The sequence below is a fragment of the Ambystoma mexicanum genome, chromosome 4p (genome assembly GCF_040938575.1).
Source record: "Ambystoma mexicanum isolate Mex_15411 chromosome 4p, UKY_AmexF1_1, whole genome shotgun sequence".
Lineage (NCBI taxonomy): Eukaryota > Metazoa > Chordata > Amphibia > Caudata > Ambystomatidae > Ambystoma > Ambystoma mexicanum.
In genome coordinates, this window is record NC_090927.1 from 844,098,976 (window position 1) to 844,119,385 (window position 20,410).

Here is a 20,410-nt window from a genome sequence, read left to right on the forward strand (position 1 = left end):
GTATTCCCAGGCAGTCTCCCATCCAGGTACTAACTAGGCCTGACACTGCTTAACTTCCGAGATCAGACGAGATCGGGTGCATTCAGTGTGGTGTGGCCGTAGGCTCTAGGAATGCTAAGAATATTACTCTTATGCATTTGCATTTAGTAAGCTAAGCCATGCAGCCACTTGCAACATGATACCACGCTCATCGCTCGATCAGGCTCGATCAGGCGAGATATATAAGACTGGTGGGCCCATTCAGGACTCCTATGTCTGGTAGGATAACTTTAATTCATCCATCCTGTGTCTGTTGCAGGGAGGTGGAGAGAACAATCAACACAATAATGGTTTTCTTTCATGCCTCTTGAAGGACTCAATATTCTCTGTACTGCATTACATGTGAAAGTCGATTTATTACCCATGAACACACTACCTGTATGCTAATTCTATGTAAAAAGGTAGCTCCAGCCCTCATGATGTTGTCCAACATTTCCGCTATAAAACGGGATACAATTATTTTGGAAACATACCAAATTTGAAAAATAATTGAGAAGTTGCGCAATTACTAATCATGGAGCACAAAAAAGCCTACAGCACCTGGTATTCCCAGGCAGTCTCCCATCCAGGTACTAACTAGGCCCGACCCTGTTTAGCTTCCGAGATCGGGCGCATTCAGTGTGGTGTGGCCGTAGGCTCTGGGCCTAGAGAGTTTTGTACTTTTAAGCATCTAGTCGGCTAGACCTTGCAGTTTTGAAAGGCAATTGTGAAATAGGCTCACTTCCTGAACTTGGAGCACAAAAAAGCCTACAGCACCTGGTATTCCCAGGCGGTCTCCCATCCAGGTACTAACGAGGCCCTACACTGCTTAGCTTCTGAGATCAGACGCATTCAGTGTGGTGTGGCCGTAGGCTCTGGGCCTTGTGAGTTTTGTACTTTTAAGCATCTAGTCGGCTAGACCTTGCAGTTTTGAAAGGCAATTGTGAAATGGCTCACTTCCTGAACTTGGAGCACAAAAAAGCCTACAGCACCTGGTATTCCCAGGCGGTCTCCCATCCAGGTACTAACGAGGCCCGACACTGCTTAGCTTCCGAGATCAGACGAGTTCGGGCGCATTCAGTGTGGTGTGGCCGTAGGCTCTGGGCCTTGTGAGTTTTGTACTTTTAAGCATCTAGTCGGCTAGACCTTGCAGTTTTGAAAGGCAATTGAGAAATGGCTCACTTCCTGAACTTGGAGTACAAAAAAGCCTACAGCACCTGGTATTCCCAGGCGGTCTCCCATCCAGGTACTAACTAGGCCCGACACTGCTTAGCTTCTGAGATCAGACGAGATCAGGCGCATTCAGTGTGGTGTGGCCGTAGGCTCTGGGCCGAGTGAGTTTTGTACTTTTAAGCATCTAGTCGGCTAGACCTTGCAGTTTTGAAAGGCAATTGTGAAATGGCTCACTTCCTGAACTTGGAGCACAAAAAAGCCTACAGCACCTGGTATTCCCAGGTGGTCTCCCATCCAGGTACTAACTAGGCCCGACACTGCTTAGCTTTTGAGATCAGACGAGATCAGGCGCATTCAGTGTGGTGTGGCCGTAGGCTCTGGGCCTAGTGAGTTTTGTACTTTTAAGCATCTAGTCGGCTAGACCTTGCAGTTTTAAAAGGCAATTGAGAAAGGCCTCACTTCCTGAACTTGGAGCACAAAAAAGCCTACAGCACCTGGTATTCCCAGGCCTTCTCCCATCCAGGTACTAACTAGGCCTGACACTGCTTAACTTCCGAGATCAGACGAGATCGGGTGCATTCAGTGTGGTGTGGCCGTAGGCTCTAGGAATGCTAAGAATATTACTCTTATGCATTTGCATTTAGTAAGCTAAGCCATGCAGCCACTTGCAACATGATACCACGCTCATCGCTCGATCAGGCTCGATCAGGCGAGATATATAAGACTGGTGGGCCCATTCAGGACTCCTATGTCTGGTAGGATAACTTTAATTCATCCATCCTGTGTCTGTTGCAGGGAGGTGGAGAGAACAATCAACACAATAATGGTTTTCTTTCATGCCTCTTGAAGGACTCAATATTCTCTGTACTGCATTACATGTGAAAGTCGATTTATTACCCATGAACACACTACCTGTATGCTAATTCTATGTAAAAAGGTAGCTCCAGCCCTCATGATGTTGTCCAACATTTCCGCTATAAAACGGGATACAATTATTTTGGAAACATACCAAATTTGAAAAATAATTGAGAAGTTGCGCAATTACTAATCATGGAGCACAAAAAAGCCTACAGCACCTGGTATTCCCAGGCAGTCTCCCATCCAGGTACTAACGAGGCCCTACACTGCTTAGCTTCCGAGATCAGACGCATTCAGTGTGGTGTGGCCGTAGGCTCTGGGCCTTGTGAGTTTTGTACTTTTAAGCATCTAGTCGGCTAGACCTTGCAGTTTTGAAAGGCAATTGTGAAATGGCTCACTTCCTGAACTTGGAGCACAAAAAAGCCTACAGCACCTGGTATTCCCAGGCGGTCTCCCATCCAGGTACTAACAAGGCCCGACACTGCTTAGCTTCCGAGATCAGACGAGATCGGGCGCATTCAGTGTGGTGTGGCCGTAGGCTCTGGGCCTTGTGAGTTTTGTACTTTTAAGCATCTAGTCGGCTAGACCTTGCAGTTTTGAAAGGCAATTGAGAAATGGCTCACTTCCTGAACTTGGAGTACAAAAAAGCCTACAGCATCTGGTATTCCCAGGCGGTCTCCCATCCAGGTACTAACTAGGCCCGACACTGCTTAGCTTCTGAGATCAGACGAGATCAGGCGCATTCAGTGTGGTGTGGCCTTAGGCTCTGGGCCTAGTGAGTTTTGTACTTTTAAGCATCTAGTCGGCTAGACCTTGCAGTTTTAAAAGGCAATTGAGAAAGGGCTCACTTCCTGAACTTGGAGCACAAAAAAGCCTACAGCACCTGGTATTCCCAGGCGGTCTCCCATCCAGGTACTAACTAGGCCTGACACTGCTTAACTTCCGAGATCAGACGAGATCGGGTGCATTCAGTGTGGTGTGGCCGTAGGCTCTAGGAATGCTAAGAATATTACTCTTATGCATTTGCATTTAGTAAGCTAAGCCATGCAGCCACTTGCAACATGATACCACGCTCATCGCTCGATCAGGCTCGATCAGGCGAGATATATAAGACTGGTGGGCCCATTCAGGACTCCTATGTCTGGTAGGATAACTTTAATTCATCCATCCTGTGTCTGTTGCAGGGAGGTGGAGAGAACAATCAACACAATAATGGGTTTCTTTCATGCCTCTTGAAGGACTCAATATTCTCTGTACTGCATTACATGTGAAAGTCGATTTATTACCCATGAACACACTACCTGTATGCTAATTCTATGTAAAAAGGTAGCTCCAGCCCTCATGATGTTGTCCAACATTTCCGCTATAAAACGGGATACAATTATTTTGGAAACATACCAAATTTGAAAAATAATTGAGAATTTGCGCAATTACTAATCATGGAGCACAAAAAAGCCTACAGCACCTGGTATTCCCAGGCAGTCTCCCATCCAGGTACTAACTAGGCCCAACCCTGCTTAGCTTCCGAGATCGGGCGCATTCAGTGTGGTGTGGCCGTAGGCTCTGGGCCTAGTGAGTTTTGTACTTTTAAGCATCTAGTCGGCTAGACCTTGCAGTTTTGAAAGGCAATTGTGAAATGGCTCACTTCCTGAACTTGGAGTACAAAAAAGCCTACAGCACCTGGTATTCCCAGGTGGTCTCCCATCCAGGTACTAACTAGGCCCGACACTGCTTAGCTTCCGAGATCAGACGAGATCGGGCGCAATCAGTGTGGTGTGGCCGTAGGCTCTGGGCCTAGTGAGTTTTGTACTTTTAAGCATCTAGTCAGCTAGACCTTGCAGTTTTGAAAGGCAATTGAGAAATGGCTCACTTCCTGAACTTGGAGCACAAAAAAGCCTACAGCACCTGGTATTCCCAGGCGGTCTCCCATCCAGGTACTAACGAGGCCCGACACTGCTTAGCTTCCGAGATCAGACGAGATGGGGCGCATTCAGTGTGGTGTGGCCGCAGGCTCTGGACCTTGTGAGTTTTGTACTTTTAAGCATCTAGTCAGCTAGACCTTGCAGTTTTGAAAGGCAATTGAGAAATGGCTCACTTCCTGAACTTGGAGCACAAAAAAGCCTACAGCACCTGGTATTCCCAGGCGGTCTCCCATCCAGGTACTAACGAGGCCCGACACTGCTTAGCTTCCGAGATCAGACGAGATCAGGCGCATTCAGTGTGGTGTGGCCGTAGGCTCTGGGCCTTGTGAGTTTTGTACTTTTAAGCATCTAGTCGGCTAGACCTTGCAGTTTTAAAAGGCAATTGAGAAAGGGCTCACTTCCTGAACTTGGAGCACAAAAAAGCCTACAGCACCTGGTATTCCCAGGCGGTCTCCCATCCAGGTACTAACTAGGCCTGACACTGCTTAACTTCCAAGATCAGACGAGATCGGGTGCATTCAGTGTGGTGTGGCCGTAGGCTCTAGGAATGCTAAGAATATTACTCTTATGCATTTGCATTTAGTAAGCTAAGCCATGCAGCCACTTGCAACATGATACCACGCTCATCGCTCGATCAGGCTCGATCAGGCGAGATATATAAGACTGGTGGGCCCATTCAGGACTCCTATGTCTGGTAGGATAACTTTAATTCATCCATCCTGTGTCTGTTGCAGGGAGGTGGAGAGAACAATCAACACAATAATGGTTTTCTTTCATGCCTCTTGAAGGACTCAATATTCTCTGTACTGCATTACATGTGAAAGTCGATTTATTACCCATGAACACACTACCTGTATGCTAATTCTATGTAAAAAGGTAGCTCCAGCCCTCATGATGTTGTCCAACATTTCCGCTATAAAACGGGATACAATTATTTTGGAAACATACCAAATTTGAAAAATAATTGAGAAGTTGCGCAATTACTAATCATGGAGCACAAAAAAGCCTACAGCACCTGGTATTCCCAGGCAGTCTCCCATCCAGGTACTAACTAGGCCCGACCCTGTTTAGCTTCCGAGATCGGGCGCATTCAGTGTGGTGTGGCCGTAGGCTCTGGGCCTAGAGAGTTTTGTACTTTTAAGCATCTAGTCGGCTAGACCTTGCAGTTTTGAAAGGCAATTGTGAAATAGGCTCACTTCCTGAACTTGGAGCACAAAAAAGCCTACAGCACCTGGTATTCCCAGGCGGTCTCCCATCCAGGTACTAACGAGGCCCTACACTGCTTAGCTTCTGAGATCAGACGCATTCAGTGTGGTGTGGCCGTAGGCTCTGGGCCTTGTGAGTTTTGTACTTTTAAGCATCTAGTCGGCTAGACCTTGCAGTTTTGAAAGGCAATTGTGAAATGGCTCACTTCCTGAACTTGGAGCACAAAAAAGCCTACAGCACCTGGTATTCCCAGGCGGTCTCCCATCCAGGTACTAACGAGGCCCGACACGAGTTCGGGCGCATTCAGTGTGGTGTGGCCGTAGGCTCTGGGCCTTGTGAGTTTTGTACTTTTAAGCATCTAGTCGGCTAGACCTTGCAGTTTTGAAAGGCAATTGAGAAATGGCTCACTTCCTGAACTTGGAGTACAAAAAAGCCTACAGCACCTGGTATTCCCAGGCGGTCTCCCATCCAGGTACTAATTAGGCCCGACACTGCTTAGCTTCTGAGATCAGACGAGATCAGGCGCATTCAGTGTGGTGTGGCCGTAGGCTCTGGGCCGAGTGAGTTTTGTACTTTTAAGCATCTAGTCGGCTAGACCTTGCAGTTTTGAAAGGCAATTGTGAAATGGCTCACTTCCTGAACTTGGAGCACAAAAAAGCCTACAGCACCTGGTATTCCCAGGTGGTCTCCCATCCAGGTACTAACTAGGCCCGACACTGCTTAGCTTCTGAGATCAGACGAGATCAGGTGCATTCAGTGTGGTGTGGCCGTAGGCTCTAGGAATGCTAAGAATATTACTCTTATGCATTTGCATTTAGTAAGCTAAGCCATGCAGCCACTTGCAACATGATACCACGCTCATCGCTCGATCAGGCTCGATCAGGCGAGATATATAAGACTGGTGGGCCCATTCAGGACTCCTATGTCTGGTAGGATAACTTTAATTCATCCATCCTGTGTCTGTTGCAGGGAGGTGGAGAGAACAATCAACACAATAATGGGTTTCTTTCATGCCTCTTGAAGGACTCAATATTCTCTGTACTGCATTACATGTGAAAGTCGATTTATTACCCATGAACACACTACCTGTATGCTAATTCTATGTAAAAAGGTAGCTCCAGCCCTCATGATGTTGTCCAACATTTCCGCTATAAAACGGGATACAATTATTTTGGAAACATACCAAATTTGAAAAATAATTGAGAATTTGCGCAATTACTAATCATGGAGCACAAAAAAGCCTACAGCACCTGGTATTCCCAGGCAGTCTCCCATCCAGGTACTAACTAGGCCTGACCCTGCTTAGCTTCCGAGATTGGGCGCATTCAGTGTGGTGTGGCCGTAGGCTCTGGGCCTAGTGAGTTTTGTACTTTTAAGCATCTAGTCGGCTAGACCTTGCAGTTTTGAAAGGCAATTGTGAAATGGCTCACTTCCTGAACTTGGAGTACAAAAAAGCCTACAGCACCTGGTATTCCCAGGCGGTCTCCCATCCAGGTACTAACGAGGCCCGACACTGCTTAGCTTCCGAGATCAGACGAGATCAGGCACATTCAGTGTGGTGTGGCCGTAGGCTCTGGGCCTTGTGAGTTTTGTACTTTTAAGCATCTAGTCGGCTAGACCTTGCAGTTTTAAAAGGCAATTGAGAAAGGGCTCACTTCCTGAACTTGGAGCACAAAAAAGCCTACAGCACCTGGTATTCCCAGGCAGTCTCCCATCCAGGTACTAACTAGGCCTGACACTGCTTAACTTCCGAGATCAGACGAGATCGGGTGCATTCAGTGTGGTGTGGCCGTAGGCTCTAGGAATGCTAAGAATATTACTCTTATGCATTTGCATTTAGTAAGCTAAGCCATGCAGCCACTTGCAACATGATACCACGCTCATCGCTCGATCAGGCTCGATCAGGCGAGATATATAAGACTGGTGGGCCCATTCAGGACTCCTATGTCTGGTAGGATAACTTTAATTCATCCATCCTGTGTCTGTTGCAGGGAGGTGGAGAGAACAATCAACACAATAATGGGTTTCTTTCATGCCTCTTGAAGGACTCAATATTCTCTGTACTGCATTACATGTGAAAGTCGATTTATTACCCATGAACACACTACCTGTATGCTAATTCTATGTAAAAAGGTAGCTCCAGCCCTCATGATGTTGTCCAACATTTCCGCTATAAAACGGGATACAATTATTTTGGAAACATACCAAATTTGAAAAATAATTGAGAATTTGCGCAATTACTAATCATGGAGCACAAAAAAGCCTACAGCACCTGGTATTCCCAGGCAGTCTCCCATCCAGGTACTAACTAGGCCCGACCCTGTTTAGCTTCCGAGATCGGGCGCATTCAGTGTGGTGTGGCCGTAGGCTCTGGGCCTAGAGAGTTTTGTACTTTTAAGCATCTAGTCGGCTAGACCTTGCAGTTTTGAAAGGCAATTGTGAAATAGGCTCACTTCCTGAACTTGGAGCACAAAAAAGCCTACAGCACCTGGTATTCCCAGGCGGTCTCCCATCCAGGTACTAACGAGGCCCTACACTGCTTAGCTTCTGAGATCAGACGCATTCAGTGTGGTGTGGCCGTAGGCTCTGGGCCTTGTGAGTTTTGTACTTTTAAGCATCTAGTCGGCTAGACCTTGCAGTTTTGAAAGGCAATTGTGAAATGGCTCACTTCCTGAACTTGGAGCACAAAAAAGCCTACAGCACCTGGTATTCCCAGGCGGTCTCCCATCCAGGTACTAACGAGGCCCGACACTGCTTAGCTTCCGAGATCAGACGAGTTCGGGCGCATTCAGTGTGGTGTGGCCGTAGGCTCTGGGCCTTGTGAGTTTTGTACTTTTAAGCATCTAGTCGGCTAGACCTTGCAGTTTTGAAAGGCAATTGAGAAATGGCTCACTTCCTGAACTTGGAGTACAAAAAAGCCTACAGCACCTGGTATTCCCAGGCGGTCTCCCATCCAGGTACTAACTAGGCCCGACACTGCTTAGCTTCTGAGATCAGACGAGATCAGGCGCATTCAGTGTGGTGTGGCCGTAGGCTCTGGGCCGAGTGAGTTTTGTACTTTTAAGCATCTAGTCGGCTAGACCTTGCAGTTTTGAAAGGCAATTGTGAAATGGCTCACTTCCTGAACTTGGAGCACAAAAAAGCCTACAGCACCTGGTATTCCCAGGTGGTCTCCCATCCAGGTACTAACTAGGCCCGACACTGCTTAGCTTTTGAGATCAGACGAGATCAGGCGCATTCAGTGTGGTGTGGCCGTAGGCTCTGGGCCTAGTGAGTTTTGTACTTTTAAGCATCTAGTCGGCTAGACCTTGCAGTTTTAAAAGGCAATTGAGAAAGGCCTCACTTCCTGAACTTGGAGCACAAAAAAGCCTACAGCACCTGGTATTCCCAGGCCTTCTCCCATCCAGGTACTAACTAGGCCTGACACTGCTTAACTTCCGAGATCAGACGAGATCGGGTGCATTCAGTGTGGTGTGGCCGTAGGCTCTAGGAATGCTAAGAATATTACTCTTATGCATTTGCATTTAGTAAGCTAAGCCATGCAGCCACTTGCAACATGATACCACGCTCATCGCTCGATCAGGCTCGATCAGGCGAGATATATAAGACTGGTGGGCCCATTCAGGACTCCTATGTCTGGTAGGATAACTTTAATTCATCCATCCTGTGTCTGTTGCAGGGAGGTGGAGAGAACAATCAACACAATAATGGTTTTCTTTCATGCCTCTTGAAGGACTCAATATTCTCTGTACTGCATTACATGTGAAAGTCGATTTATTACCCATGAACACACTACCTGTATGCTAATTCTATGTAAAAAGGTAGCTCCAGCCCTCATGATGTTGTCCAACATTTCCGCTATAAAACGGGATACAATTATTTTGGAAACATACCAAATTTGAAAAATAATTGAGAAGTTGCGCAATTACTAATCATGGAGCACAAAAAAGCCTACAGCACCTGGTATTCCCAGGCAGTCTCCCATCCAGGTACTAACGAGGCCCTACACTGCTTAGCTTCCGAGATCAGACGCATTCAGTGTGGTGTGGCCGTAGGCTCTGGGCCTTGTGAGTTTTGTACTTTTAAGCATCTAGTCGGCTAGACCTTGCAGTTTTGAAAGGCAATTGTGAAATGGCTCACTTCCTGAACTTGGAGCACAAAAAAGCCTACAGCACCTGGTATTCCCAGGCGGTCTCCCATCCAGGTACTAACAAGGCCCGACACTGCTTAGCTTCCGAGATCAGACGAGATCGGGCGCATTCAGTGTGGTGTGGCCGTAGGCTCTGGGCCTTGTGAGTTTTGTACTTTTAAGCATCTAGTCGGCTAGACCTTGCAGTTTTGAAAGGCAATTGAGAAATGGCTCACTTCCTGAACTTGGAGTACAAAAAAGCCTACAGCATCTGGTATTCCCAGGCGGTCTCCCATCCAGGTACTAACTAGGCCCGACACTGCTTAGCTTCTGAGATCAGACGAGATCAGGCGCATTCAGTGTGGTGTGGCCTTAGGCTCTGGGCCTAGTGAGTTTTGTACTTTTAAGCATCTAGTCGGCTAGACCTTGCAGTTTTAAAAGGCAATTGAGAAAGGGCTCACTTCCTGAACTTGGAGCACAAAAAAGCCTACAGCACCTGGTATTCCCAGGCGGTCTCCCATCCAGGTACTAACTAGGCCTGACACTGCTTAACTTCCGAGATCAGACGAGATCGGGTGCATTCAGTGTGGTGTGGCCGTAGGCTCTAGGAATGCTAAGAATATTACTCTTATGCATTTGCATTTAGTAAGCTAAGCCATGCAGCCACTTGCAACATGATACCACGCTCATCGCTCGATCAGGCTCGATCAGGCGAGATATATAAGACTGGTGGGCCCATTCAGGACTCCTATGTCTGGTAGGATAACTTTAATTCATCCATCCTGTGTCTGTTGCAGGGAGGTGGAGAGAACAATCAACACAATAATGGGTTTCTTTCATGCCTCTTGAAGGACTCAATATTCTCTGTACTGCATTACATGTGAAAGTCGATTTATTACCCATGAACACACTACCTGTATGCTAATTCTATGTAAAAAGGTAGCTCCAGCCCTCATGATGTTGTCCAACATTTCCGCTATAAAACGGGATACAATTATTTTGGAAACATACCAAATTTGAAAAATAATTGAGAATTTGCGCAATTACTAATCATGGAGCACAAAAAAGCCTACAGCACCTGGTATTCCCAGGCAGTCTCCCATCCAGGTACTAACTAGGCCCAACCCTGCTTAGCTTCCGAGATCGGGCGCATTCAGTGTGGTGTGGCCGTAGGCTCTGGGCCTAGTGAGTTTTGTACTTTTAAGCATCTAGTCGGCTAGACCTTGCAGTTTTGAAAGGCAATTGTGAAATGGCTCACTTCCTGAACTTGGAGTACAAAAAAGCCTACAGCACCTGGTATTCCCAGGTGGTCTCCCATCCAGGTACTAACTAGGCCCGACACTGCTTAGCTTCCGAGATCAGACGAGATCGGGCGCAATCAGTGTGGTGTGGCCGTAGGCTCTGGGCCTAGTGAGTTTTGTACTTTTAAGCATCTAGTCAGCTAGACCTTGCAGTTTTGAAAGGCAATTGAGAAATGGCTCACTTCCTGAACTTGGAGCACAAAAAAGCCTACAGCACCTGGTATTCCCAGGCGGTCTCCCATCCAGGTACTAACGAGGCCCGACACTGCTTAGCTTCCGAGATCAGACGAGATGGGGCGCATTCAGTGTGGTGTGGCCGCAGGCTCTGGACCTTGTGAGTTTTGTACTTTTAAGCATCTAGTCAGCTAGACCTTGCAGTTTTGAAAGGCAATTGAGAAATGGCTCACTTCCTGAACTTGGAGCACAAAAAAGCCTACAGCACCTGGTATTCCCAGGCGGTCTCCCATCCAGGTACTAACGAGGCCCGACACTGCTTAGCTTCCGAGATCAGACGAGATCAGGCGCATTCAGTGTGGTGTGGCCGTAGGCTCTGGGCCTTGTGAGTTTTGTACTTTTAAGCATCTAGTCGGCTAGACCTTGCAGTTTTAAAAGGCAATTGAGAAAGGGCTCACTTCCTGAACTTGGAGCACAAAAAAGCCTACAGCACCTGGTATTCCCAGGCGGTCTCCCATCCAGGTACTAACTAGGCCTGACACTGCTTAACTTCCAAGATCAGACGAGATCGGGTGCATTCAGTGTGGTGTGGCCGTAGGCTCTAGGAATGCTAAGAATATTACTCTTATGCATTTGCATTTAGTAAGCTAAGCCATGCAGCCACTTGCAACATGATACCACGCTCATCGCTCGATCAGGCTCGATCAGGCGAGATATATAAGACTGGTGGGCCCATTCAGGACTCCTATGTCTGGTAGGATAACTTTAATTCATCCATCCTGTGTCTGTTGCAGGGAGGTGGAGAGAACAATCAACACAATAATGGTTTTCTTTCATGCCTCTTGAAGGACTCAATATTCTCTGTACTGCATTACATGTGAAAGTCGATTTATTACCCATGAACACACTACCTGTATGCTAATTCTATGTAAAAAGGTAGCTCCAGCCCTCATGATGTTGTCCAACATTTCCGCTATAAAACGGGATACAATTATTTTGGAAACATACCAAATTTGAAAAATAATTGAGAAGTTGCGCAATTACTAATCATGGAGCACAAAAAAGCCTACAGCACCTGGTATTCCCAGGCAGTCTCCCATCCAGGTACTAACGAGGCCCTACACTGCTTAGCTTCCGAGATCAGACGCATTCAGTGTGGTGTGGCCGTAGGCTCTGGGCCTTGTGAGTTTTGTACTTTTAAGCATCTAGTCGGCTAGACCTTGCAGTTTTGAAAGGCAATTGTGAAATGGCTCACTTCCTGAACTTGGAGCACAAAAAAGCCTACAGCACCTGGTATTCCCAGGCGGTCTCCCATCCAGGTACTAACAAGGCCTGACACTGCTTAGCTTCCGAGATCAGACGAGATCGGGCGCATTCAGTGTGATGTGGCCGTAGGCTCTGGGCCTTGTGAGTTTTGTACTTTTAAGCATCTAGTCGGCTAGACCTTGCAGTTTTGAAAGGCAATTGAGAAATGGCTCACTTCCTGAACTTGGAGTACAAAAAAGCCTACAGCACCTGGTATTCCCAGGCGGTCTCCCATCCAGGTACTAACTAGGCCCGACACTGCTTAGCTTCTGAGATCAGACGAGATCAGGCGCATTCAGTGTGGTGTGGCCTTAGGCTCTGGGCCTAGTGAGTTTTGTACTTTTAAGCATCTAGTCGGCTAGACCTTGCAGTTTTAAAAGGCAATTGAGAAAGGGCTCACTTCCTGAACTTGGAGCACAAAAAAGCCTACAGCACCTGGTATTCCCAGGCGGTCTCCCATCCAGGTACTAACTAGGCCTGACACTGCTTAACTTCCGAGATCAGACGAGATCAGGTGCATTCAGTGTGGTGTGGCCGTAGGCTCTAGGAATGCTAAGAATATTACTCTTATGCATTTGCATTTAGTAAGCTAAGCCATGCAGCCACTTGCAACATGATACCACGCTCATCGCTCGATCAGGCTCGATCAGGCGAGATATATAAGACTGGTGGGCCCATTCAGGACTCCTATGTCTGGTAGGATAACTTTAATTCATCCATCCTGTGTCTGTTGCAGGGAGGTGGAGAGAACAATCAACACAATAATGGGTTTCTTTCATGCCTCTTGAAGGACTCAATATTCTCTGTACTGCATTACATGTGAAAGTCGATTTATTACCCATGAACACACTACCTGTATGCTAATTCTATGTAAAAAGGTAGCTCCAGCCCTCATGATGTTGTCCAACATTTCCGCTATAAAACGGGATACAATTATTTTGGAAACATACCAAATTTGAAAAATAATTGAGAATTTGCGCAATTACTAATCATGGAGCACAAAAAAGCCTACAGCACCTGGTATTCCCAGGCAGTCTCCCATCCAGGTACTAACTAGGCCTGACCCTGCTTAGCTTCCGAGATTGGGCGCATTCAGTGTGGTGTGGCCGTAGGCTCTGGGCCTAGTGAGTTTTGTACTTTTAAGCATCTAGTCGGCTAGACCTTGCAGTTTTGAAAGGCAATTGTGAAATGGCTCACTTCCTGAACTTGGAGTACAAAAAAGCCTACAGCACCTGGTATTCCCCGGTGGTCTCCCATCCAGGTACTAACTAGGCCCGACACTGCTTAGCTTCCGAGATCAGACGAGATCGGGCGCAATCAGTGTGGTGTGGCCGTATTCTCTGGGCCTAGTGAGTTTTGTACTTTTAAGCATCTAGTCAGCTAGACCTTGCAGTTTTGAAAGGCAATTGTGAAATGGCTCACTTCCTGAACTTGGAGCACAAAAAAGCCTACAGCACCTGGTATTCCCAGGTGGTCTCCCATCCAGGTACTAACTAGGCCCAACACTGCTTAGCTTTTGAGATCAGACGAGATCAGGCGCATTCAGTGTGGTGTGGCCGTAGGCTCTGGGCCTAGTGAGTTTTGTACTTTTAAGCATCTAGTCGGCTAGACCTTGCAGTTTTAAAAGGCAATTGAGAAAGGCCTCACTTCCTGAACTTGGAGCACAAAAAAGCCTACAGCACCTGGTATTCCCAGGCCTTCTCCCATCCAGGTACTAACTAGGCCTGACACTGGTTAACTTCCGAGATCAGACGAGATCGGGTGCATTCAGTGTGGTGTGGCCGTAGGCTCTAGGAATGCTAAGAATATTACTCTTATGCATTTGCATTTAGTAAGCTAAGCCATGCAGCCACTTGCAACATGATACCACGCTCATCGCTCGATCAGGCTCGATCAGGCGAGATATATAAGACTGGTGGGCCCATTCAGGACTCCTATGTCTGGTAGGATAACTTTAATTCATCCATCCTGTGTCTGTTGCAGGGAGGTGGAGAGAACAATCAACACAATAATGGTTTTCTTTCATGCCTCTTGAAGGACTCAATATTCTCTGTACTGCATTACATGTGAAAGTCGATTTATTACCCATGAACACACTACCTGTATGCTAATTCTATGTAAAAAGGTAGCTCCAGCCCTCATGATGTTGTCCAACATTTCCGCTATAAAACGGGATACAATTATTTTGGAAACATACCAAATTTGAAAAATAATTGAGAAGTTGCGCAATTACTAATCATGGAGCACAAAAAAGCCTACAGCACCTGGTATTCCCAGGCAGTCTCCCATCCAGGTACTAACTAGGCCCGACCCTGTTTAGCTTCCGAGATCGGGCGCATTCAGTGTGGTGTGGCCGTAGGCTCTGGGCCTAGAGAGTTTTGTACTTTTAAGCATCTAGTCGGCTAGACCTTGCAGTTTTGAAAGGCAATTGTGAAATAGGCTCACTTCCTGAACTTGGAGCACAAAAAAGCCTACAGCACCTGGTATTCCCAGGCGGTCTCCCATCCAGGTACTAACGAGGCCCTACACTGCTTAGCTTCTGAGATCAGACGCATTCAGTGTGGTGTGGCCGTAGGCTCTGGGCCTTGTGAGTTTTGTACTTTTAAGCATCTAGTCGGCTAGACCTTGCAGTTTTGAAAGGCAATTGTGAAATGGCTCACTTCCTGAACTTGGAGCACAAAAAAGCCTACAGCACCTGGTATTCCCAGGCGGTCTCCCATCCAGGTACTAACGAGGCCCGACACTGCTTAGCTTCCGAGATCAGACGAGTTCGGGCGCATTCAGTGTGGTGTGGCCGTAGGCTCTGGGCCTTGTGAGTTTTGTACTTTTAAGCATCTAGTCGGCTAGACCTTGCAGTTTTGAAAGGCAATTGAGAAATGGCTCACTTCCTGAACTTGGAGTACAAAAAAGCCTACAGCACCTGGTATTCCCAGGCGGTCTCCCATCCAGGTACTAACTAGGCCCGACACTGCTTAGCTTCTGAGATCAGACGAGATCAGGCGCATTCAGTGTGGTGTGGCCGTAGGCTCTGGGCCGAGTGAGTTTTGTACTTTTAAGCATCTAGTCGGCTAGACCTTGCAGTTTTGAAAGGCAATTGTGAAATGGCTCACTTCCTGAACTTGGAGCACAAAAAAGCCTACAGCACCTGGTATTCCCAGGTGGTCTCCCATCCAGGTACTAACTAGGCCCGACACTGCTTAGCTTTTGAGATCAGACGAGATCAGGCGCATTCAGTGTGGTGTGGCCGTAGGCTCTGGGCCTAGTGAGTTTTGTACTTTTAAGCATCTAGTCGGCTAGACCTTGCAGTTTTAAAAGGCAATTGAGAAAGGCCTCACTTCCTGAACTTGGAGCACAAAAAAGCCTACAGCACCTGGTATTCCCAGGCCTTCTCCCATCCAGGTACTAACTAGGCCTGACACTGCTTAACTTCCGAGATCAGACGAGATCGGGTGCATTCAGTGTGGTGTGGCCGTAGGCTCTAGGAATGCTAAGAATATTACTCTTATGCATTTGCATTTAGTAAGCTAAGCCATGCAGCCACTTGCAACATGATACCACGCTCATCGCTCGATCAGGCTCGATCAGGCGAGATATATAAGACTGGTGGGCCCATTCAGGACTCCTATGTCTGGTAGGATAACTTTAATTCATCCATCCTGTGTCTGTTGCAGGGAGGTGGAGAGAACAATCAACACAATAATGGTTTTCTTTCATGCCTCTTGAAGGACTCAATATTCTCTGTACTGCATTACATGTGAAAGTCGATTTATTACCCATGAACACACTACCTGTATGCTAATTCTATGTAAAAAGGTAGCTCCAGCCCTCATGATGTTGTCCAACATTTCCGCTATAAAACGGGATACAATTATTTTGGAAACATACCAAATTTGAAAAATAATTGAGAAGTTGCGCAATTACTAATCATGGAGCACAAAAAAGCCTACAGCACCTGGTATTCCCAGGCAGTCTCCCATCCAGGTACTAACGAGGCCCTACACTGCTTAGCTTCCGAGATCAGACGCATTCAGTGTGGTGTGGCCGTAGGCTCTGGGCCTTGTGAGTTTTGTACTTTTAAGCATCTAGTCGGCTAGACCTTGCAGTTTTGAAAGGCAATTGTGAAATGGCTCACTTCCTGAACTTGGAGCACAAAAAAGCCTACAGCACCTGGTATTCCCAGGCGGTCTCCCATCCAGGTACTAACAAGGCCCGACACTGCTTAGCTTCCGAGATCAGACGAGATCGGGCGCATTCAGTGTGGTGTGGCCGTAGGCTCTGGGCCTTGTGAGTTTTGTACTTTTAAGCATCTAGTCGGCTAGACCTTGCAGTTTTGAAAGGCAATTGAGAAATGGCTCACTTCCTGAACTTGGAGTACAAAAAAGCCTACAGCACCTGGTATTCCCAGGCGGTCTCCCATCCAGGTACTAACTAGGCCCGACACTGCTTAGCTTCTGAGATCAGACGAGATCAGGCGCATTCAGTGTGGTGTGGCCTTAGGCTCTGGGCCTAGTGAGTTTTGTACTTTTAAGCATCTAGTCGGCTAGACCTTGCAGTTTTAAAAGGCAATTGAGAAAGGGCTCACTTCCTGAACTTGGAGCACAAAAAAGCCTACAGCACCTGGTATTCCCAGGCGGTCTCCCATCCAGGTACTAACTAGGCCTGACACTGCTTAACTTCCGAGATCAGACGAGATCGGGTGCATTCAGTGTGGTGTGGCCGTAGGCTCTAGGAATGCTAAGAATATTACTCTTATGCATTTGCATTTAGTAAGCTAAGCCATGCAGCCACTTGCAACATGATACCACGCTCATCGCTCGATCAGGCTCGATCAGGCGAGATATATAAGACTGGTGGGCCCATTCAGGACTCCTATGTCTGGTAGGATAACTTTAATTCATCCATCCTGTGTCTGTTGCAGGGAGGTGGAGAGAACAATCAACACAATAATGGGTTTCTTTCATGCCTCTTGAAGGACTCAATATTCTCTGTACTGCATTACATGTGAAAGTCGATTTATTACCCATGAACACACTACCTGTATGCTAATTCTATGTAAAAAGGTAGCTCCAGCCCTCATGATGTTGTCCAACATTTCCGCTATAAAACGGGATACAATTATTTTGGAAACATACCAAATTTGAAAAATAATTGAGAATTTGCGCAATTACTAATCATGGAGCACAAAAAAGCCTACAGCACCTGGTATTCCCAGGCAGTCTCCCATCCAGGTACTAACTAGGCCCGACCCTGCTTAGCTTCCGAGATCGGGCGCATTCAGTGTGGTGTGGCTGTAGGCTCTGGGCCTAGTGAGTTTTGTACTTTTAAGCATCTAGTCGGCTAGACCTTGCAGTTTTGAAAGGCAATTGTGAAATGGCTCACTTCCTGAACTTGGAGTACAAAAAAGCCTACAGCACCTGGTATTCCCAGGTGGTCTCCCATCCAGGTACTAACTAGGCCCGACACTGCTTAGCTTCCGAGATCAGACGAGATCGGGCGCAATCAGTGTGGTGTGGCCGTAGGCTCTGGGCCTAGTGAGTTTTGTACTTTTAAGCATCTAGTCAGCTAGACCTTGCAGTTTTGAAAGGCAATTGAGAAATGGCTCACTTCCTGAACTTGGAGCACAAAAAAGCCTACAGCACCTGGTATTCCCAGGCGGTCTCCCATCCAGGTACTAACGAGGCCCGACACTGCTTAGCTTCCGAGATCAGACGAGATGGGGCGCATTCAGTGTGGTGTGGCCGCAGGCTCTGGACCTTGTGAGTTTTGTACTTTTAAGCATCTAGTCAGCTAGACCTTGCAGTTTTGAAAGGCAATTGAGAAATGGCTCACTTCCTGAACTTGGAGCACAAAAAAGCCTACAGCACCTGGTATTCCCAGGCGGTCTCCCATCCAGGTACTAACGAGGCCCGACACTGCTTAGCTTCCGAGATCAGACGAGATCAGGCGCATTCAGTGTGGTGTGGCCGTAGGCTCTGGGCCTTGTGAGTTTTGTACTTTTAAGCATCTAGTCGGCTAGACCTTGCAGTTTTAAAAGGCAATTGAGAAAGGGCTCACTTCCTGAACTTGGAGCACAAAAAAGCCTACAGCACCTGGTATTCCCAGGCGGTCTCCCATCCAGGTACTAACTAGGCCTGACACTGCTTAACTTCCAAGATCAGACGAGATCGGGTGCATTCAGTGTGGTGTGGCCGTAGGCTCTAGGAATGCTAAGAATATTACTCTTATGCATTTGCATTTAGTAAGCTAAGCCATGCAGCCACTTGCAACATGATACCACGCTCATCGCTCGATCAGGCTCGATCAGGCGAGATATATAAGACTGGTGGGCCCATTCAGGACTCCTATGTCTGGTAGGATAACTTTAATTCATCCATCCTGTGTCTGTTGCAGGGAGGTGGAGAGAACAATCAACACAATAATGGGTTTCTTTCATGCCTCTTGAAGGACTCAATATTCTCTGTACTGCATTACATGTGAAAGTCGATTTATTACCCATGAACACACTACCTGTATGCTAATTCTATGTAAAAAGGTAGCTCCAGCCCTCATGATGTTGTCCAACATTTCCGCTATAAAACGGTATACAATTATTTTGGAAACATACCAAATTTGAAAAATAATTGAGAAGTTGCGCAATTACTAATCATGGAGCACAAAAAAGCCTACAGCACCTGGTATTCCCAGGCAGTCTCCCATCCAGGTACTAACTAGGCCTGACCCTGCTCAGCTTCCGAGATCGGGCGCATTCAGTGTGGTGTGGCCGTAGGCTCTGGGCCTAGTGAGTTTTGTACTTTTAAGCATCTAGTCGGCTAGACCTTGCAGTTTTGAAAGGGAATTGTGAAATGGCTCACTTCCTGAACTTGGAGCACAAAAAAGCCTACAGCACCTGGTATTCCCAGGCGGTCTCCCATCCAGGTACTAACGAGGCCCGACACTGCTTAGCTTCCGAGATCAGACGAGATCGGGCGCATTCAGTGTGGTGTGGCCGTAGGCTCTGGGCCTTGTGAGTTTTGTACTTTTAAGCATCTAGTCGGCTAGACCTTGCAGTTTTGAAAGGCAATTGAGAAATGGCTCACTTCCTGAACTTGGAGTACAAAAAAGCCTACAGCACCTGGTATTCCCAGGCGGTCTCCCATCCAGGTACTAACTAGGCCCGACATTGCTTAGCTTCTGAGATCAGACGAGATCAGGCGCATTCAGTGTGGTGTGGGCGTAGGCTCTGGGCCTAGTGAGTTTTATACTTTTAAGCATCTAGTCGGCTAGACCTTGCAGTTTTGAAAGGCAATTGAGAAAGGGCTCACTTCCTGAACTTGGAGCACAAAAAAGCCTACAGCACCTGGTATTCCCAGGCGGTCTCCCATCCAGGTACTAACTAGGCCTAACACTGCTTAACTTCCGAGATCAGACGAGATCGGGTGCATTCAGTGTGGTGTGGCCGTAGGCTCTAGGAATGCTAAGAATATTACTCTTATGCATTTGCATTTAGTAAGCTAAGCCATGCAGCCACTTGCAACATGATACCACGCTCATCGCTCGATCAGGCTCGATCAGGCGAGATATATAAGACTGGTGGGCCCATTCTGGACTCCTATGTCTGGTAGGATAACTTTAATTCATCCATCCTGTGTCTGTTGCAGGGAGGTGGAGAGAACAATCAACACAGTAATGGTTTTCTTTCATGCCTCTTGAAGGACTCAATATTCTCTGTACTGCATTACATGTGAAAGTCGATTTATTACCCATGAACACACTACCTGTATGCTAATTCTATGTAAAAAGGTAGCTCCAGCCCTCATGATGTTGTCCAACATTTCCGCTATAAAACGGGATACAATTATTTTGGAAACATACCAAATTTGAAAAATAATTGAGAAGTTGCGCAATTACTAATCATGGAGCACAAAAAAGCCTACAGCACCTGGTATTCCCAGGCCTTCTCCCATCCAGGTACTAACTAGGCCTGACACTGCTTAACTTCCGAGATCAGACGAGATCGGGTGCATTCAGTGTGGTGTGGCCGTAGGCTCTAGGAATGCTAAGAATATTACTCTTATGCATTTGCATTTAGTAAGCTAAGCCATGCAGCCACTTGCAACATGATACCACGCTCATCGCTCGATCAGGCTCGATCAGGCGAGATATATAAGACTGGTGGGCCCATTCAGGACTCCTATGTCTGGTAGGATAACTTTAATTCATCCATCCTGTGTCTGTTGCAGGGAGGTGGAGAGAACAATCAACACAATAATGGTTTTCTTTCATGCCTCTTGAAGGACTCAATATTCTCTGTACTGCATTACATGTGAAAGTCGATTTATTACCCA

General features: G+C 47.0%; 43 non-coding genes and 23 pseudogenes across 43 annotated transcripts in view; all 66 read right to left on the reverse strand.

Annotated features, from left to right (window-relative positions):
- LOC138463414 (5S ribosomal RNA) overlaps positions 1-104 on the reverse strand; it is a 119-nt gene extending 15 nt beyond the window's left edge. The window contains exon 1 of the ribosomal RNA XR_011266000.1: positions 1-104. This exon is cut by the window's left edge and continues 15 nt beyond it. This is a non-coding gene — a ribosomal RNA (5S ribosomal RNA).
- A 463-nt stretch (positions 105-567) lies between these two features.
- LOC138457688 (5S ribosomal RNA) lies at positions 568-676 on the reverse strand (annotated as a pseudogene).
- Positions 677-783: 107 nt separating this feature from the next.
- Positions 784-892, reverse strand: LOC138456551 (5S ribosomal RNA; annotated as a pseudogene).
- A 106-nt stretch (positions 893-998) lies between these two features.
- LOC138464586 (5S ribosomal RNA) lies at positions 999-1,117 on the reverse strand. The gene has a single exon (XR_011267165.1). It is a non-coding gene; the product is annotated as a 5S ribosomal RNA (ribosomal RNA).
- A 106-nt stretch (positions 1,118-1,223) lies between these two features.
- LOC138454713 (5S ribosomal RNA) lies at positions 1,224-1,342 on the reverse strand. Its single transcript, XR_011261378.1, has one exon. It is a non-coding gene; the product is annotated as a 5S ribosomal RNA (ribosomal RNA).
- A 106-nt stretch (positions 1,343-1,448) lies between these two features.
- On the reverse strand, positions 1,449-1,567 carry LOC138462655 (5S ribosomal RNA). The gene has a single exon (XR_011265250.1). It is a non-coding gene; the product is annotated as a 5S ribosomal RNA (ribosomal RNA).
- Positions 1,568-1,673: 106 nt separating this feature from the next.
- Positions 1,674-1,792, reverse strand: LOC138455472 (5S ribosomal RNA; annotated as a pseudogene).
- Positions 1,793-2,255: 463 nt separating this feature from the next.
- On the reverse strand, positions 2,256-2,364 carry LOC138458643 (5S ribosomal RNA; annotated as a pseudogene).
- A 106-nt stretch (positions 2,365-2,470) lies between these two features.
- Positions 2,471-2,589, reverse strand: LOC138461096 (5S ribosomal RNA). The gene has a single exon (XR_011263734.1). It is a non-coding gene; the product is annotated as a 5S ribosomal RNA (ribosomal RNA).
- A 106-nt stretch (positions 2,590-2,695) lies between these two features.
- LOC138455076 (5S ribosomal RNA) lies at positions 2,696-2,814 on the reverse strand. The gene has a single exon (XR_011261720.1). It is a non-coding gene; the product is annotated as a 5S ribosomal RNA (ribosomal RNA).
- Positions 2,815-2,920: 106 nt separating this feature from the next.
- Positions 2,921-3,039, reverse strand: LOC138461402 (5S ribosomal RNA). The gene has a single exon (XR_011264018.1). It is a non-coding gene; the product is annotated as a 5S ribosomal RNA (ribosomal RNA).
- A 463-nt stretch (positions 3,040-3,502) lies between these two features.
- On the reverse strand, positions 3,503-3,611 carry LOC138456424 (5S ribosomal RNA; annotated as a pseudogene).
- A 106-nt stretch (positions 3,612-3,717) lies between these two features.
- LOC138460116 (5S ribosomal RNA) lies at positions 3,718-3,836 on the reverse strand. The gene has a single exon (XR_011262884.1). It is a non-coding gene; the product is annotated as a 5S ribosomal RNA (ribosomal RNA).
- Positions 3,837-3,942: 106 nt separating this feature from the next.
- LOC138455193 (5S ribosomal RNA) lies at positions 3,943-4,061 on the reverse strand. The gene has a single exon (XR_011261834.1). It is a non-coding gene; the product is annotated as a 5S ribosomal RNA (ribosomal RNA).
- Positions 4,062-4,167: 106 nt separating this feature from the next.
- Positions 4,168-4,286, reverse strand: LOC138463761 (5S ribosomal RNA). Its single transcript, XR_011266347.1, has one exon. It is a non-coding gene; the product is annotated as a 5S ribosomal RNA (ribosomal RNA).
- A 106-nt stretch (positions 4,287-4,392) lies between these two features.
- On the reverse strand, positions 4,393-4,511 carry LOC138463629 (5S ribosomal RNA). The gene has a single exon (XR_011266216.1). It is a non-coding gene; the product is annotated as a 5S ribosomal RNA (ribosomal RNA).
- Positions 4,512-4,974: 463 nt separating this feature from the next.
- Positions 4,975-5,083, reverse strand: LOC138457689 (5S ribosomal RNA; annotated as a pseudogene).
- A 107-nt stretch (positions 5,084-5,190) lies between these two features.
- Positions 5,191-5,299, reverse strand: LOC138456552 (5S ribosomal RNA; annotated as a pseudogene).
- Positions 5,300-5,608: 309 nt separating this feature from the next.
- Positions 5,609-5,727, reverse strand: LOC138461044 (5S ribosomal RNA). Its single transcript, XR_011263687.1, has one exon. It is a non-coding gene; the product is annotated as a 5S ribosomal RNA (ribosomal RNA).
- A 106-nt stretch (positions 5,728-5,833) lies between these two features.
- On the reverse strand, positions 5,834-5,952 carry LOC138459179 (5S ribosomal RNA). Its single transcript, XR_011262549.1, has one exon. It is a non-coding gene; the product is annotated as a 5S ribosomal RNA (ribosomal RNA).
- Positions 5,953-6,415: 463 nt separating this feature from the next.
- On the reverse strand, positions 6,416-6,524 carry LOC138459592 (5S ribosomal RNA; annotated as a pseudogene).
- Positions 6,525-6,630: 106 nt separating this feature from the next.
- Positions 6,631-6,749, reverse strand: LOC138453931 (5S ribosomal RNA). The gene has a single exon (XR_011260630.1). It is a non-coding gene; the product is annotated as a 5S ribosomal RNA (ribosomal RNA).
- Positions 6,750-6,855: 106 nt separating this feature from the next.
- LOC138463415 (5S ribosomal RNA) lies at positions 6,856-6,974 on the reverse strand. Its single transcript, XR_011266001.1, has one exon. It is a non-coding gene; the product is annotated as a 5S ribosomal RNA (ribosomal RNA).
- A 463-nt stretch (positions 6,975-7,437) lies between these two features.
- LOC138457691 (5S ribosomal RNA) lies at positions 7,438-7,546 on the reverse strand (annotated as a pseudogene).
- A 107-nt stretch (positions 7,547-7,653) lies between these two features.
- On the reverse strand, positions 7,654-7,762 carry LOC138456553 (5S ribosomal RNA; annotated as a pseudogene).
- A 106-nt stretch (positions 7,763-7,868) lies between these two features.
- Positions 7,869-7,987, reverse strand: LOC138464587 (5S ribosomal RNA). The gene has a single exon (XR_011267166.1). It is a non-coding gene; the product is annotated as a 5S ribosomal RNA (ribosomal RNA).
- Positions 7,988-8,093: 106 nt separating this feature from the next.
- Positions 8,094-8,212, reverse strand: LOC138454725 (5S ribosomal RNA). Its single transcript, XR_011261389.1, has one exon. It is a non-coding gene; the product is annotated as a 5S ribosomal RNA (ribosomal RNA).
- A 106-nt stretch (positions 8,213-8,318) lies between these two features.
- On the reverse strand, positions 8,319-8,437 carry LOC138462656 (5S ribosomal RNA). Its single transcript, XR_011265251.1, has one exon. It is a non-coding gene; the product is annotated as a 5S ribosomal RNA (ribosomal RNA).
- Positions 8,438-8,543: 106 nt separating this feature from the next.
- On the reverse strand, positions 8,544-8,662 carry LOC138455473 (5S ribosomal RNA; annotated as a pseudogene).
- Positions 8,663-9,125: 463 nt separating this feature from the next.
- Positions 9,126-9,234, reverse strand: LOC138458644 (5S ribosomal RNA; annotated as a pseudogene).
- Positions 9,235-9,340: 106 nt separating this feature from the next.
- Positions 9,341-9,459, reverse strand: LOC138461098 (5S ribosomal RNA). The gene has a single exon (XR_011263736.1). It is a non-coding gene; the product is annotated as a 5S ribosomal RNA (ribosomal RNA).
- Positions 9,460-9,565: 106 nt separating this feature from the next.
- Positions 9,566-9,684, reverse strand: LOC138455077 (5S ribosomal RNA). The gene has a single exon (XR_011261721.1). It is a non-coding gene; the product is annotated as a 5S ribosomal RNA (ribosomal RNA).
- A 106-nt stretch (positions 9,685-9,790) lies between these two features.
- On the reverse strand, positions 9,791-9,909 carry LOC138461404 (5S ribosomal RNA). Its single transcript, XR_011264019.1, has one exon. It is a non-coding gene; the product is annotated as a 5S ribosomal RNA (ribosomal RNA).
- A 463-nt stretch (positions 9,910-10,372) lies between these two features.
- LOC138456425 (5S ribosomal RNA) lies at positions 10,373-10,481 on the reverse strand (annotated as a pseudogene).
- Positions 10,482-10,587: 106 nt separating this feature from the next.
- LOC138460128 (5S ribosomal RNA) lies at positions 10,588-10,706 on the reverse strand. The gene has a single exon (XR_011262896.1). It is a non-coding gene; the product is annotated as a 5S ribosomal RNA (ribosomal RNA).
- A 106-nt stretch (positions 10,707-10,812) lies between these two features.
- On the reverse strand, positions 10,813-10,931 carry LOC138455194 (5S ribosomal RNA). Its single transcript, XR_011261835.1, has one exon. It is a non-coding gene; the product is annotated as a 5S ribosomal RNA (ribosomal RNA).
- Positions 10,932-11,037: 106 nt separating this feature from the next.
- Positions 11,038-11,156, reverse strand: LOC138463762 (5S ribosomal RNA). The gene has a single exon (XR_011266348.1). It is a non-coding gene; the product is annotated as a 5S ribosomal RNA (ribosomal RNA).
- A 106-nt stretch (positions 11,157-11,262) lies between these two features.
- Positions 11,263-11,381, reverse strand: LOC138463630 (5S ribosomal RNA). Its single transcript, XR_011266217.1, has one exon. It is a non-coding gene; the product is annotated as a 5S ribosomal RNA (ribosomal RNA).
- A 463-nt stretch (positions 11,382-11,844) lies between these two features.
- LOC138458645 (5S ribosomal RNA) lies at positions 11,845-11,953 on the reverse strand (annotated as a pseudogene).
- A 106-nt stretch (positions 11,954-12,059) lies between these two features.
- LOC138454547 (5S ribosomal RNA) lies at positions 12,060-12,178 on the reverse strand. Its single transcript, XR_011261219.1, has one exon. It is a non-coding gene; the product is annotated as a 5S ribosomal RNA (ribosomal RNA).
- A 106-nt stretch (positions 12,179-12,284) lies between these two features.
- LOC138464878 (5S ribosomal RNA) lies at positions 12,285-12,403 on the reverse strand. Its single transcript, XR_011267455.1, has one exon. It is a non-coding gene; the product is annotated as a 5S ribosomal RNA (ribosomal RNA).
- A 106-nt stretch (positions 12,404-12,509) lies between these two features.
- Positions 12,510-12,628, reverse strand: LOC138463101 (5S ribosomal RNA). Its single transcript, XR_011265688.1, has one exon. It is a non-coding gene; the product is annotated as a 5S ribosomal RNA (ribosomal RNA).
- A 463-nt stretch (positions 12,629-13,091) lies between these two features.
- Positions 13,092-13,200, reverse strand: LOC138459593 (5S ribosomal RNA; annotated as a pseudogene).
- A 106-nt stretch (positions 13,201-13,306) lies between these two features.
- Positions 13,307-13,425, reverse strand: LOC138454964 (5S ribosomal RNA). The gene has a single exon (XR_011261615.1). It is a non-coding gene; the product is annotated as a 5S ribosomal RNA (ribosomal RNA).
- Positions 13,426-13,531: 106 nt separating this feature from the next.
- LOC138461799 (5S ribosomal RNA) lies at positions 13,532-13,650 on the reverse strand. Its single transcript, XR_011264406.1, has one exon. It is a non-coding gene; the product is annotated as a 5S ribosomal RNA (ribosomal RNA).
- Positions 13,651-13,756: 106 nt separating this feature from the next.
- Positions 13,757-13,875, reverse strand: LOC138455935 (5S ribosomal RNA; annotated as a pseudogene).
- Positions 13,876-14,338: 463 nt separating this feature from the next.
- On the reverse strand, positions 14,339-14,447 carry LOC138457692 (5S ribosomal RNA; annotated as a pseudogene).
- Positions 14,448-14,554: 107 nt separating this feature from the next.
- LOC138456555 (5S ribosomal RNA) lies at positions 14,555-14,663 on the reverse strand (annotated as a pseudogene).
- Positions 14,664-14,769: 106 nt separating this feature from the next.
- On the reverse strand, positions 14,770-14,888 carry LOC138464588 (5S ribosomal RNA). Its single transcript, XR_011267168.1, has one exon. It is a non-coding gene; the product is annotated as a 5S ribosomal RNA (ribosomal RNA).
- Positions 14,889-14,994: 106 nt separating this feature from the next.
- LOC138454736 (5S ribosomal RNA) lies at positions 14,995-15,113 on the reverse strand. Its single transcript, XR_011261400.1, has one exon. It is a non-coding gene; the product is annotated as a 5S ribosomal RNA (ribosomal RNA).
- A 106-nt stretch (positions 15,114-15,219) lies between these two features.
- LOC138462657 (5S ribosomal RNA) lies at positions 15,220-15,338 on the reverse strand. The gene has a single exon (XR_011265252.1). It is a non-coding gene; the product is annotated as a 5S ribosomal RNA (ribosomal RNA).
- Positions 15,339-15,444: 106 nt separating this feature from the next.
- LOC138455475 (5S ribosomal RNA) lies at positions 15,445-15,563 on the reverse strand (annotated as a pseudogene).
- Positions 15,564-16,026: 463 nt separating this feature from the next.
- Positions 16,027-16,135, reverse strand: LOC138458648 (5S ribosomal RNA; annotated as a pseudogene).
- Positions 16,136-16,241: 106 nt separating this feature from the next.
- On the reverse strand, positions 16,242-16,360 carry LOC138461099 (5S ribosomal RNA). Its single transcript, XR_011263737.1, has one exon. It is a non-coding gene; the product is annotated as a 5S ribosomal RNA (ribosomal RNA).
- A 106-nt stretch (positions 16,361-16,466) lies between these two features.
- On the reverse strand, positions 16,467-16,585 carry LOC138464879 (5S ribosomal RNA). The gene has a single exon (XR_011267456.1). It is a non-coding gene; the product is annotated as a 5S ribosomal RNA (ribosomal RNA).
- A 106-nt stretch (positions 16,586-16,691) lies between these two features.
- Positions 16,692-16,810, reverse strand: LOC138461405 (5S ribosomal RNA). Its single transcript, XR_011264020.1, has one exon. It is a non-coding gene; the product is annotated as a 5S ribosomal RNA (ribosomal RNA).
- Positions 16,811-17,273: 463 nt separating this feature from the next.
- Positions 17,274-17,382, reverse strand: LOC138457472 (5S ribosomal RNA; annotated as a pseudogene).
- A 106-nt stretch (positions 17,383-17,488) lies between these two features.
- On the reverse strand, positions 17,489-17,607 carry LOC138460140 (5S ribosomal RNA). Its single transcript, XR_011262908.1, has one exon. It is a non-coding gene; the product is annotated as a 5S ribosomal RNA (ribosomal RNA).
- Positions 17,608-17,713: 106 nt separating this feature from the next.
- Positions 17,714-17,832, reverse strand: LOC138455195 (5S ribosomal RNA). Its single transcript, XR_011261836.1, has one exon. It is a non-coding gene; the product is annotated as a 5S ribosomal RNA (ribosomal RNA).
- Positions 17,833-17,938: 106 nt separating this feature from the next.
- On the reverse strand, positions 17,939-18,057 carry LOC138463763 (5S ribosomal RNA). The gene has a single exon (XR_011266349.1). It is a non-coding gene; the product is annotated as a 5S ribosomal RNA (ribosomal RNA).
- Positions 18,058-18,163: 106 nt separating this feature from the next.
- Positions 18,164-18,282, reverse strand: LOC138463632 (5S ribosomal RNA). The gene has a single exon (XR_011266218.1). It is a non-coding gene; the product is annotated as a 5S ribosomal RNA (ribosomal RNA).
- A 463-nt stretch (positions 18,283-18,745) lies between these two features.
- On the reverse strand, positions 18,746-18,854 carry LOC138459534 (5S ribosomal RNA; annotated as a pseudogene).
- Positions 18,855-18,960: 106 nt separating this feature from the next.
- LOC138462110 (5S ribosomal RNA) lies at positions 18,961-19,079 on the reverse strand. The gene has a single exon (XR_011264713.1). It is a non-coding gene; the product is annotated as a 5S ribosomal RNA (ribosomal RNA).
- A 106-nt stretch (positions 19,080-19,185) lies between these two features.
- LOC138454672 (5S ribosomal RNA) lies at positions 19,186-19,304 on the reverse strand. The gene has a single exon (XR_011261340.1). It is a non-coding gene; the product is annotated as a 5S ribosomal RNA (ribosomal RNA).
- A 106-nt stretch (positions 19,305-19,410) lies between these two features.
- LOC138458169 (5S ribosomal RNA) lies at positions 19,411-19,529 on the reverse strand. Its single transcript, XR_011262369.1, has one exon. It is a non-coding gene; the product is annotated as a 5S ribosomal RNA (ribosomal RNA).
- Positions 19,530-19,992: 463 nt separating this feature from the next.
- LOC138455477 (5S ribosomal RNA) lies at positions 19,993-20,111 on the reverse strand (annotated as a pseudogene).
- Positions 20,112-20,410: the final 299 nt, after the last annotated feature.